Below are 12,664 nucleotides of genomic sequence, written 5' to 3' on the forward strand. Positions count from 1 at the left end.
AGTCCCACCTCCGAGTTTGAGTCAAGCCAGGAGCCCCCACTCAACTTGATCTTCCCTCCCCTAACCTGGGAATCTTGCCTTGTGGAGTTGGTTAATTATGAACCGAGAGGAGATAATTGCCTTGGTCCTTTTCTAGCAAACAATGAGCACATCCACAAGGGGAGGCTTTGTCCAGCAACGTGAGCTGGGAAGCGTCTCCAGCTGGGGCTGCCCAATGACCAGCAGAGCACAGACCAGGAATTGTCTTTGGAGGCGGACTGAGCCTTCCGAAGGAAGGGAGAGTGCGTGCAAAGTCCTCGGTGGGCACACTCAGGAACTAATTGGTAGTTGCAAGCAATTAAAGTAATTTACTCGGATTACAAAGAAATGCCTTAGCAGTGATTAAGAAACCCTGGGATGTGGGCAGGGGCTTGTAATCATTACCTTGGGAGATTACAGCTGCTGATGTTAGGTAACTGACCTTGTCGCTCTCAATAGGCTCATTGCAGTTTTGCTAAGAAAATGTAAATCGGGTTTGCAGGATAATCGCACAAAAGGCAGGCGGTCCCTCTTGGTAAATGAGGCTGCATGGGAACGAAAGTGCCGGAGCCTCTGCACCAACGAAGAGAATAGCCAGCTTCCAAGATATGTGTGAATGGTAGGCGTAAAAAAGGTATTTGAATCAGCCCAGAAATATCTCTGTTTGTTTTTCTTTAACTCCAATGCTATAACTGCTTTCTGAAAGGCAGACTTGATGAGACCCTCACACCCTCCATCTGCCCCATGATTAAACATGTGCGGTTGCTATGTGACAGAGTCAATATGACATTTGGGTCTCAAATCACAGAAGCCAGACTTTTGCGTAGTATGTTCCCTATTTCTGAAACGATCGTGTTATGCTGTTGTTCAGGGTCTCAGCTCCCAAATTGGACTGGGACTCTTTCGCTGAAGAGCTTGAATGAAGGTTTTGCAAAAGTCCGTGTCTTGTGTCTGGCTCTGACTGGTTTCTGTGCCAAGCTGAACCAATTTTTGGGCACCAAATTGGAAAAACTAGGACATCTTATTGTTTTGCCATTTCAACGGAAGCATCAACTACATAATACCCCATTCTAGGCACACAGAAGCCCAGACAAAAACACACCAGTGGTGGGTTCCTACCGGTTCAGACCGGTTCAGCAGAACTGGTAGTTGTTTGGCGGGCTAGGTCGCTGGAACTGGCAGAGACCCAGGCCTACCACGACCCTGAACCGGTTCTCCCGGTGGCGCCATAGGCACTATCATCTTGTTTTTTGCTTCTATGCATGCACAGAGCAATTTTTATTGCAGTGCACATGCGCACGCAGTGCGTATCAAGTGTGTGGCATGCCCACGAGTGAACCAGCAGTAGTCCCTGCTGGAACTCACCCCTATACCATACACTTGGGAAAGACTAAGGAGCCAAGGTGAGAAGCCTTGTTTTAGCATGGCAAGGCTCCAGACATCTGAGCCTTTACTCCTTTAGATCCTCCAGTGCTTCAGAAGCAAATGTTCTTGGGCCAGGAAGGCCTCCAGCTCTTCTGGTGCCTTCTTGGGGGCCCGTTATGCTCTGGGGAAAGCTGGCCTCTGTCTTCAGTGTGACTGACTCTTACAATGGAAAAGCTGACTTGATGTTTTCTACCCTTGGTAAATCCCATAATTATCAATTCGTCAAAAGATTTAGAGAAGCCACACTGTGTGAAATGGCCAGCTGTGTTCAGCTCTGAGCCAAGAGCAGACGTGCAGACGTACTTTGTGCAGTTGGTGCTAGAAATGGGATGCAAATCTTCCCAAGTATACATTTAAAACTTAATGGAAGAAGCTGATCATGGGGGCGAAGGAATCACAAATTCAAACTTCTGACACAGCATTTTTTTTGGTCCAGGGACTTCCAGAGACAAGAATCAGAAGCACGGACCAAGAACAACATAATTATTCCAGTTAAGTTGGTGGAGGGAACAGGCACTTCCGAGCTGCCCTCCTTGTCAATTTCAGAGTGTGTTTGTTTGCTGTGTGGGGGTTTGAGGGATGTTGGAGTGGCATTTGATTTGCCCGAAGGGGGGCTGGATGGCTGGACCAGACTGCTCAGCACAAGTGGGATGTTTTGTGGCGTTTACCATACCTACCTCGGTGACGGTGTTTGCCATTCTTATGAACTGGGTGGCCTCTTTAATTTGGCATTCTTGGACTGCCTTGGCTGCTGAGGTTTTTCAGTCCAGCTGCTTTGAGAGCCACTCGAGTTGCTTCCTGGAAGAGGAGGCTGAGGAGCAGGTCAGAAGCTGACCACATCTACTGCACGGACTATCTTTGGCTGCTTGGGTGAACTGGGCAGCTTTTTCAAACTTGGTGGGAGAGAGCAAAAGGAGGGACTATGATGGAAGACTCCATGTTTTTCCCCTTGCCATTTTGACTGTATTTTAGGAGCTCGATTGTGCGTCTTTGTTTCTCATTGTCTGCTTGTGGCTGGATGCTGGGGTGTTGTCCGTTTGAGCAGTGGCTGGGTGGTGTGTGTGTGTTTGTGTGTGTGTGTGTTGTGTGTATTACAATAGAGTGTGGCTGCCCCACTGTAGAGGCCTCTTTGCCTTCTCCTCTATAACACCGAGGAGGAAGAAAGCACTGCTTGAGAGTGCTTGAGAGCTGTGAATGGTCTCCTTCCTTCCTTCCTTCCTTCCTTCCTTCCTTCCTTCCTTCCTTCCTTCCTTCCTTCCTTCCTTCCTTCCTTCCTCCCTCCCTCCCTCCATGTGAGAACCAGAGGTGGATTTGGGGTGTGTGTATGAGGGGGGAGATGGGTTGAATGGCACTGGGGCCTCTGCTGGCTATTAGGCACATAGGTGAGGGGTGTTTTTGAGTGTTAGTGGGTAATATTTTTTTATTTATTTGTTGAATTTATATGCCTATTTCCCTGATAAGGTTACTGAGAGGTTTACAGATTTTTTTTCAAAAAAGAGATAAATAGAAACATGATTAAAATTCTACAGCTATGCAAATTAAAATTCTAGAATCGTGCAAAAACAACAACAACACCAGAACAAAGAAGACAGATGGCACAGGGATGGAGTCTTCTTACTCCATCAACCACATTCAGCAGCGAGCACTCCTCTCACGACCCCAAGCCAAGTGGCACCAACATTTTTAAGACACTTTCAGATTAAAGGGTAGTTCTCCCCTGGCAGAGTCTTCCAGAGGGATCGGGCCACAGCAGGAAAGGTTCAGGAACAACCAGGGGAGACATGATAGCAATGTTTCAATATCTGAGGCGCTGCCACAGAGAGGAGGGGGTCAAGCTATTTTCCAAGGCAGCTGAAAGCCAGACAAGGAGTAATGGATAGAAACTGAACAAGGAGAGATTCAACCTAGAAACAAGGAGGAACTTTCTGGCAGTGAGAAAAATTAACCCATGGAACAGAAGTTGCCTTCAGAAGTAGTGGGGGCTTCATCACTTGAGACTTTCAAGAAGAGATTGGACTGCCATTTGTCAGAAATGGTATATAGGGTCTCCTGCTTGGGCTGGGAGTTGGACTAGATGACCTACAAGGTCCCTTCCAACTCTATTAATCTGTAACATTAATTGGTTTCCTCCATCTCATTCAGCTAAAGTTCTCTCATAGGGTGTCCTGTCCCTGATCCATTCCCCCCTCCTTTTCTTGCCCCCTTGCAAAGTGGAGAAATTGCTTAAACAAGCTATCTGCTCCTGTCTACAGCTCAGCGCTTTCCTAAAAAGTGCTAACTACACATTAACAAGTTCAGCTCTGTGACCTTAATTAGCTGAGTAGAACCTTCCTGCCAGCTTGAGGCTGCCTGAAACTGACCAGACCTTAATTAGTTTCACACCGGAGGCTTTTGTTGTTAACCTCTTGAAATTTGTTTGTAAATGTATGCATGGGTTGGAAACATTCCTGTTGTATTTATGAATCGTCACTAAACTAGGAAAACTAGGAAAACTAAAAACTAAAACTAAATGGAAGCTTATTAAAGAGAGGCTGTATTAATTTTAGTTCCATTTGTCCTGTTCTTCTTAACTTTTATTACTAAACCTTGCAGATCCTTTGTATTTTTGGCTGGTGAAGGTTATTGATGATTCTTCCTCCGATCTGAAATCCATGTTTATCTTCTTCGAATTCATCTTCCCTTAAGATATATATTCTGCATATTGATTAAATAAATAGGATGAGTGTACAGCCTTGTCACACTCCTTTGTTAACCAGGAGCTCTGGTTGTGTACCAGGACCTTCTCTCTGAGTGACGGCAATTCAACAGTCCCTGTTATTGTCCTTAAGTGAATCCTTTCTGAGCTCATGAGATGAGGGCCCACTCTAATCCCAGTCATTCCCCAGATTATTACCTCCAAGCCCAATCCTCAAGAGACCACCTCCTCTTCAATTGCCTCACCTCCCTGTCTTCCCCATTGTTGCCCTCCTGGCCAATGGCCCTTGCAGTGGCAATGGCAACTCCAAGAAATGATGGGGCTGAACTAGAGGCCTAAGGCAGTGGTGAAATTGATTTTTTTGCCACTGGTTCTGTGGGCGTGGGTTGGTGTGTGTGGAGGGGAGGGGTCATGAGACTGGTGGGCGTGGCCAACTTTTTTTCACTTTTTAAAGCATTTTTTTCTACCTATTCACCTGAACCGGCAGGAAAAAAATGCTTTAAAAAGTAGGAAAAAAGGTTTTGACGATCGGGCGCCTCACAGCTGTACCACGTGATCATCAGAATCTCCCCCACAAACACTTTTAAAGCATTTTTTCCCTACCGTGTAGGTCTCAGAAATTCATCACAGAAAGTGGTGTCCAAAATTATTTGGACACTGTTTATTTGGCTTTTATACAGTTTCAACAAGCAAAGGAAGAGCATAGGTAGCAACAGCATCTTATTGGTACATTCTCCTTGTCAATCTCTAAGACCATCCCAGCCAGGGTAGAATCTCACATAACACAACAGTTCCTGGTAATGCCTGGTTCCACTAATTATGTGAGCTTATAAACAGTTGAGGTGATCGGTTACTGAGATCATGGCAGTTTACTGTGCATGTCTGTACGTAACCTTTGTATAACCTCTACACTACCGGTTCCAGAAAATAGGTAGTAAAAATGCTTTAAAAAGTGGGGGAAGCGCAACTGAATGGCCCAGAACCTTTCCCCCCACTTTTTAAAGCTTTTTTTTTACTACCAGTTTGGGCAAATCTTAGCATTTTTTGCTACCGGTTCTAGCAAACCAGTCAGAATTGGTAGCATTTCGCCCCTGGTCTATGGTCTTCAGCAGTTTCAACCCACCACCCTCCGTCCTTTACTTCAGCCCCAAAGCCTCTGGCATTGCCACCTCCACCAATGCCTCAAGCCCCATGCTGTAGCTGGTGCCATGGTGGAAAATCCCAGCCACCCTGGTCACAGCTGGGCGGGGAGGATTGAATTGGTGTGGGCATGTGTGTGTGTGTGTATGTGTGTGATAGTGCGTGCACAAATGATTTTGGCACGCCGTAAAAAAAAGGCTCACCATCACTGCTATAAGCTATAACTTCCAACTATACTTTCCTCTTTCGTATTTCCGCCTTTGCCATTCCAGTCTCCAATCACAAACAGCATGTTCTGTTGATTTTAAATTAAACTTGATCATACCATATTTTCCCGAAAATGCAACCTACTCTGAAAAAGTTCCTGAAGGCCTCTGGCAGTAAAAAAGACACCAGGCGGGGTGGGGTGGGTGGGTAGGACGGGACGCACACAAGGGAGGTAAGCCCCCTGAAAATAAGACATTCTGCTGTCTTTTTGGGTGGCAAAAATATAAAACAGGGTCTTTTTTCCTGAGAAACAGAGTAGAAGTTATCAAAGATCAAAATTCTTCTTCTTCTACATCAGTGATTTGAGTGTAAATGATCGTCCCATTACAAGGTTGTCCATGAAGTCTAGCAGACCATTGATTGCATGGCAAACAAGTGCTGTTCTTGCAATAACCTTCCCAGCTGTAAAAGCCACACCATTCCTTCTTGAGTAGTAAAATGTGGGATCTTCTGAGTGTCCAATCCTGGTCTATTTCAATTTGATGACTCCTAGATTGACCAAGCAAGGTCTCACCAGCCTGTATCTCCGCATTTCGTTTTTTTCCTTCACATACAGAGTGACTTATTCTTGTCATTACTAACCAGTTCTTGTTAAGAGTGGTCTGTGTTTTATTGTGGATCCTGACCTCCCACCAGCCTTTACAGCGGCTCAGTGATGGATTTCACTTGAGACCTCCCTCCAAGTTAATATAGTGTCATTGACTACTATCCTTTGAGTGCAACTGTTCTATCAATTGCAAAGTAGAGTAGACCACATGTATTTATAAGATTATTATGACATATTTGGTTGAGTGCTCTACTATAGTACATATTTTATATTATTTCCAGTTATAATACGTCCAGAATATTCCCTCATTCAACAGTTACTCCAGCATAAAAATGGATACAGGTCAATCTAAAATAACCTATGAGCCTCATCATGGACTCTCAACATTTTTTAAACTTTCACCAAAGACTGATTTAGTAGGATTCTATTTAGTTGGACTCTATGAAGCTGCAAAGAATGAAGCAAATCCTTAAAAGCTGCTTCTCTTTGCACTTCCAAAAGCAAAGAGGGATAGAATCAAGATCATGTGAAGTGTTAATACCACTTTATAATGCTTTGCTAAGGCCACACGTGGAATACTGCATTTAACTTTGGTCACCACGACGTAAAAAGGATGTGGAGACTCTAGAAAGTGTGCAGAGAAGCGTAGCAAAGATGATTAGGGGATTGGAGAATAAAACATATGAAGAATGATTGCAGGAACTGGGGATGTCTAGTTTAATGAAAAGAAGGGGAGACATGATAGTAGTGTTCTGATATCTCAGGGATTGCCACAAAGAAGAGGGAGTCAAACTACTCTCCAAAGTACCTGAGGGCAGGACAAGAAGCAATGCGTAGAAACTAATCAAGGAGAGTGGCAACTTAGAAGTAAGGAGAAATTTTCTGACAGTTAGAACAATTAATCAGTGGAACAGCTTGCCTCTAGAAGTTTTGAATGCCCCAACACTGGAAGTCTTTAAGAAGATGTTGGATAACAATTTGTCTGAAGTGGTGTAGGGTTTCCTGCCTAAGCAGGGGGTTGAACTAGAAGACCTCCAAGGTCCCTTCCAACTCTGTTATTCTATAGTCTATATTTGCAAAGGAGAGGATTCCTTTCATTCAGGTTTTCTCTGTTGCCTCTCTCGGCTTTCTTCAGTGGACCATGTGAGATACACCTGAAAGGGCTTTCTATTTCAGTGAGGAAGAAATTAGGATAAAGACAAAAGAACGAATAGCTCAATTTTTTTCAATAGTTTTCTTATAATCAGATGAAAGAGGTTTAATATGGAAAAAAACAGGCAATTGGAATTGGAAGAAGAAAGCTGAAGTGGAGTTATGTACAAATGATCGTAAAATAGCTTAAATGCATACCTTATTATTAAGATTTGAAACAGAAGATCTGCAAGTTAAAGACTGCGCGGTAATTCTCCAACCTTTTTTTCCGAGGAGAAATATGAATATAGGAGAGAAAAAGGGGAAAACTATACTGTGTCATAATTTAAGAACATTTTAATAGAATGTTCTGTTGTCGGTATATGACACTGTTCAAGCTGTCAAAAATGTATAAAAAAACATCAAACCAATTTGAAGTGTGAAAAAGAAGAGGGGACTATTTATCATGCATAGCAGACTTGTCAAAAAGCAAAGAAATTTTGGATGCAAATCCATAGAATAATGCAAAAGATATTATGCATTAACATTATGATGAAACTGGTGTTATTTCTGTTGGATTTTATGGACATTGAACTAGAAAAGAAATATGGAAAATTAATATTGTATATGGTAACTGTGGCTAGATTATTGTATGCACAGAGACGGAAGACTGATGAAATACCTAGCAGAAAATCGGATTATAAAATTGTCAGAGCTCACAAAAATGACAAAGCTGACCAGTTTGATCAGAGAAAAAAAATGATGAAACTGTTTTAAAAGGTGAAAATCCTTATATGGACTTTTTGCTGAAAGAAAAAAAAAAGATCCCACTGATGGTTTATGGATATGGGTTTAGAAAGAGTTAAAGAGGGAGAGGACAGAGGAGGATGGCAACTATTTGATATAAAGGAGGGAAGAAATCAAATTCCTTCCTTCCTTCCTTCCTTCCTTCCTTCCTTCCTTCCTTCCTTCCTTCCTTCCTTCCTTCCTTCCTTCCGCTTTTCCATTCCCATTTTCCTTTCTTCTCTTTATCATTATCCTTTCTTCCTTTCTTCCTTTCTCCCTTTCTTCCTTTCTTTCTTCCTCCCCCTGCCTCCCTAACATCTATCATCTCTCTGTCTTATGTTTTCTTTAATATTTTACATGTTTATTGCATTCAAACATTCTATAAGTAAACAAACAAGCAAACAAGCAAACAAACAAAGGTTTTCTGTTGAGAGCTGTGCCAGATATTCACAGAGTGGCAGCCAAACAGAATCCAGCTAGCTGTATATGTACTATGTGGGTTGGAATGCCTTGGAATAACCTAGTTAAACTCCTGCTGGATGCAACCTCAACCACAACCACAACAGCCTGACAGGGGGCCATTCAGCTTCTGTTTACAAATGTCTAACAAAGGAGAGGCAGGTTTTCTATAGTATCTTAGCTCCTACTATTCAACAACAATGTGCATGACTCTATGACCTCTTGAAATCTGAACAGGTGTCCCAATTAAAAAGTCCTACTGTAGCCAATTCATTTTGCCTGGAAGGACACAGGCCAAGGAGACATGTGGTTTTCTTCACAGAATCACAGCGTTGGAAGAGACCAGTTGGGTCACAAAGTCCAACTCCCTATTATGGGCAGAAATCCAAAGATTAAAATAGATGAGACAAGTCAAGACGAGAATAGACCAGAACAGGGAATGGAATGGAATGGAATAGAATAGAATAGAATAGAATAGAATAGAATTTTTTATTGGCCAAGTGTGATTGGACACACAAGGAATTTGTCTTTGGTGCAGATGTTCCCAGTGTACATAAAAAGACAAGATACATTCGCCAAGAATCATAAGGTACAACACTTAATGAGAGTCATAGGGTACAAATAAGCAATCAGAAAACAATACCCATATAAATCGTAAGGCTACAAGCAGCAGTTACAGTCCTGCAGTCACAAGTGGGAGGAGATGGGTGATAGAAATGATGAGAAGACAAATAGTAATAGTAATGCAGCCTTAGTGAATAGTTTGACTGTGGTGAGGGAATTATTTGTTTAGCAGAGTGATCTTGTGTCTAGTTGTCTTGGTGTGCAGTGCCCTATAGAATCGTTTTGAGGGTAGGAGTTGGAACAATTTATGTCCAGGATGTGAGGGGGTCTGTAGATATTTCCACAGTCCTCTTTTTGACTTGTGCAATGTACAACATGCAGTTAACAACCTCTGGCTCCTCAGCTTGTCATAAGTTCCATGGTGGAACTCTCCTTCTTTGAAGCTTTCTCTAACATTCAGTTGGCATCTGCTTCTGTTAGTCAACTCTGCCATTCCACATCCAGCCTCTCCAGCCAGATCTTAGCTTTCTAGGCCACACCTTTCAGGTATTTGAAAAATGTTGGCATTTTTTTCAGGATAAAAGCTGTATAATTTCTTCAATTGTTCTTCATAGAAATTAATTTCTAGATCCTTGACCAGCCTTTTTGCCCTTCTCTGGTATTGTGCAACACCAAAAGTGTAACCACACCAGACCCACTATTTAAATTGGGATGTGATCAAAGCAGAATCAACTAGAGAAACTGTTACTTCCTCTAATTTGGATTCTTCTGTTGATAAAATCTAAAACTGCATTTGCTTTTATGTGCTACCATCACGTTCCTGGCTCATACTCAGTTTTCAAAATCAAATCTGATTTCAACCACTGTTTCACAAGAACCATTGTTAATCCAGGGATCTCCAGTCTCGTCCTGCATGCTTGATTTCAATCAATCAGAATAGAGGTGGGAGGGACCTTAGAGGTCTTCTAGTGTAGTCCCCTGCTCAAGCAGGAGACCCTATAACATTTCAGACAGGTGGCTGTCCAGTCTTTTCTTAAAAACCTCCAATGATGAAGCACCTACAACTTCTGAAGGAAAGCTGTTCCTCTGGTTAATTTTCCTCACTGTCAGGAAGTTTTTCCTTCATTCCATTATTATAGCATTGCTATAATCTAGGTATATCATATCTATAGCATTATTAGAGCTTATTAAGGGAGCTTCACCAAAGCAGAATAAGGTAAGACTAGGCTGGAAAGATTTTATCTTGTCATGCCCATGCTGACTTATGACAATTTATTGCTTTGTTTTCAAGATGTTTGCTGAACAAAATATTCATTTTGTGGCTCCTCTAGATTGTAGTTCCCCAACCCCTTTTTTTCATCTTTTGCAAAATCAACTATTTTGCTACTATCTGTCACTTCAAAAGTTCTTTGGGATTTTTCAAAAATAATGAAAGTTCAGCCAGATCATTTGATACTTCCTTAGATATAGTTATTCGGGTTGTAGAAAGTTAATTCATCCTTTCTGATGTTTCTTGATATTTTGACTTAAATCTCTTGACCAGAGAATAAGGTGATAAAGGCACTATTTTTACCAAAGATGATGTGGCTAGGGGCAAATTAAATCTTATCATGGATCCAAACTGTATGACATTAAATAAGAAGCAAAATTGCTCCATGGTTCTCTTTGGCAGATTTTGTTATGGATTCATAAATAACAAGCTCCATTATGATGTGGATGATATACCACTTCATAGCTATTTTAAGAAAGTCAAGACAAAATTCTAATATTCGCATAAATAGATTTTCAGACAAAAACGAACATGCTTTGACCTGATTGCTTGCTTTCATGATTGCAACTTGTTCATGCCATGGGTTCTTGGAGATCTAAAAATTAAGAATTTGAATTCATAATGTAATCTACCACTGATGAATATTAAATATTGAGGGAACTTTGTTACAGGCCTGGCACTTGACCTACGGTTAGCAAAGAACATCCAGAGTATACTGGAGATCTACAGTTGTTTTGTCTTCTGTGTATTAATTATTTCATATCTATCAACTCATATCAGGTTTCGTAACTTCAACAGCTCAATTAAGCTATTTTTAAAGGAACTGCAGAATCCTGTCGCCAAGGTTGCAGAGCTGCCAGGAACCGAGGAAGCCTCCGATGTGGCGAGATAATCTATTCCACAAAGCCAACCATGTTCAAGGCTTTGGGGAATCATGGCTTTGGAAAAGAGGATTCCTCTCAACTTTAGCATTATGAGATGGACAACAACATCCCTTGTGAGATCCAGAGCTACCACATCTGCATGGGGCCTTAGAGGGAGGCTGAGGGATTACTATTAGAGAGTCTTTGAATAGTAGAAGCTGAATACCTCATTATTAATTATTATTATGCAGCTGTTTACAGTTGTTTCAATAAAAGGGACTTTTATTTCAGGGCAGTTTTTCCCCACTCAGGGTCTTCCAGACAAAAACCTAGACTAATATCAATGTCTCAGTCAAAAGAGAAAACAAAGCCATGTGATTAATAGGCCGAAACCCTTTGGCGGTTAGTGGCTCAAAGGGAAGGGAGAAGCCATTGCAGGCATTAAAATGAGCTTTTGGAAATCAATTATATCATAATTCATATACTGACAGCAGCAAGAATAGCATATGCCCAAACCTGGAAAATAGATGGCATACCCTCCGAAAACATGATAATTAAAAAAAAAATGGACTGCATGGAAATGGTTAAATGAACTCTCAAACTGCAAGATAAAAAAGAAAAAGAATACTATACAATATGGGACAAATGGTATCAGTGGTTAGAGAATAAGAATAACAAATGAAAGTAGAACATTGATATATGTAAATATTAGGTTATAGGAATTATAAATGTAAAGAGAAAATTGAGAATGAAAAACGAATGGAAAGTATGTAAGATGATAAACGAAAGGGGATATACCGATGTCTTAGGAATGGGAAGAATGGATGTTGAACTTGATTTTTATGTTTTGTTTTGTAAAAACATTAATAAAAATTACATATTAAAAAAAGATGAGCTTTTGGGTATCTTTTCCCATGAAGGCTGACTACTACCGTGTTTCCCTGAAAATAATATGGGGTTTTATTTTCGTTTGAACCTCGAAATAAATGCTTGGCCTTATTTTTGGAGAGGTCTTATTATTTTTGAGGTACAGGAGGCGGCAAGCATAGTCACCTCATGGCTGCTGTTGTGTTGCGCGTCACTGTGCCTACTGCTCTTTTTGCGGCGGCCATTAGTGTTACAGAAGGAGCACAGTGGCTGGGGTTGCAGGAGCGGCTGTTAGATAAGGGCCTGTGGGGTGCATGAGGCATATTCCCCCTCCCTTCCCCCACTCTGGCCTCGCCTCACCTTTGGTTGTTTGTGCAGCAATGAACCAGAGGAAATGGCGGGGACTGGCTGTGCATGAATTTCAATATTTTTGGGGAGGGCTTATTTTTTGGGGGGGCTTGTTTTAGTGCAGTGTTTCTCAACCTTGGCAACTTGAAGATGTCCGGACTTCAAGTTGCCAAGGTTGAGAAACACTGTTTTAGTATATGCACTCAAAAGCTTGATTGGGCTTATTTTCCGGGGAGATCTTATTTTGGGGGGAAAAGGATAGTGAGGTTAAATTTACCCCACAA

General features: G+C 41.7%; 1 long non-coding RNA gene across 1 annotated transcript; it reads left to right on the forward strand.

Annotated features, from left to right (window-relative positions):
* Window positions 1-487: 487 nt before the first annotated feature.
* LOC106553721 (uncharacterized) lies at window positions 488-12,036 on the forward strand. The gene is made up of 3 exons (XR_001313875.2): window positions 488-637; window positions 1,880-1,934; window positions 11,083-12,036. It is a non-coding gene; the product is annotated as an uncharacterized LOC106553721 (long non-coding RNA).
* The last annotated feature ends 628 nt before the right edge of the window (window positions 12,037-12,664 follow it).

This window comes from Thamnophis sirtalis, unplaced genomic scaffold, assembly GCF_051295495.1.
Source record: "Thamnophis sirtalis isolate CommonGarterSnake01/CBP01778 unplaced genomic scaffold, rThaSir2_p1.2 scaffold_13, whole genome shotgun sequence".
In the NCBI taxonomy this organism is placed as follows: Eukaryota; Metazoa; Chordata; class Lepidosauria; order Squamata; family Natricidae; genus Thamnophis; species Thamnophis sirtalis.